The sequence below is a fragment of the Arachis ipaensis genome, chromosome B07, assembly GCF_000816755.2.
Source record: "Arachis ipaensis cultivar K30076 chromosome B07, Araip1.1, whole genome shotgun sequence".
NCBI lineage: Eukaryota > Viridiplantae > Streptophyta > Magnoliopsida > Fabales > Fabaceae > Arachis > Arachis ipaensis.
The window spans coordinates 21,509,125-21,510,346 of record NC_029791.2 but is presented as its reverse complement, the minus strand read 5'-3'; positions in this window follow the sequence as shown (position 1 = coordinate 21,510,346).

The following is a 1,222-nucleotide window of genomic DNA, read 5'->3' as shown; positions in this document are numbered from 1 at the left end:
TCACGTGCAGAGGCCGTTTGTGGAGTTGAACGCCAGTTTTTGTGCCAGTTTGGGCGTTCAACTCCAGTTTTTTATCCTTTTCTGGCGCTGGACGCCAGAATTGGGCAGAGAGCTGGCGTTGAACGCCAGTTTACGTCGTCTATCCTTGTGCAAAGTATGAACTATTATATATTGCTGGAAAGACCTGGATGTCTACTTTCCAACGCAATTGGAAGCATGCCATTTCGAGTTCTGTAGCTCCAGAAAATCCACTTTGAGTGCAGGGAGGTCAGAATCCAACAGCATCAGCAGTCCTTTTTCAGCCTGAATCAGATTTTTGCTCAGCTCCTTCAATTTCAGCCAGAAAAATACCTGAAATTACAGAAAAACACACAACTCATAGTAAAGTCCAGAAATATGAATTTTTCCTAAAAACTACTAGAATTAGACTAAAAACTAACTAAAACATACTCTAAACTATATGAAATTATCCCCAAAAAGCGTATAAAATATCCGCTCATCATGTTCCCACACCAAATTGAATCCAAAAAGCCACACTCAATTCATGCATACTAACCAGTCACCTAAGGGCTTGAGAAGCAAGCAACTTTTGAGAATTGTGCAGGGAACGAACCACCATTTAAAGACATTATGCATCATGACTCAAAAGGGGCATAACAGAAGGAAGAACAAAAGAACTGCAAACCAATAGGTTGTATTTATACTTAACTTTTGCTGTTGAGAAATGCTTTGATTTATGTCTTGCTAAAGTGTTCATCTAGTTCAAGTAGATTCAATTTTCTTTTGCAATAAGTAAGCTTGTCCAAGTGTATGCTTGTATGTTTACTTTCACTTAACTAACTGCATGCTTTGTCCCCTGCATCTTTAATTCAATAAAAAGAAATATTTATAATGTGAAGTAAGATAGTTCTCTGTTAGATAGAAGTACAATAAAAGTAAGTGGTGGTATGTATGTGTGATTGTATGATAGCTCACTTTTAGTGAATAAAAGAACTAGGATGTCTCCTCCTAAGTAGAAAGTGGCCTACTGTCTATGACTCTCAATCAAATAAAAAATCCTTGGTTAAAAAGAAAGACAAAAAGAAAAAAATGGGGGAAAAAGAAATAGCCAAAGAGTGGCAGCAGAACAAAAGAAAACGAAAACAAAAAGAAACAAAGCTGGACACCAATAGCTTGAACCTTAGAATATATGCCTGTGGTGTCTTTGTATTAGGATCTGCTT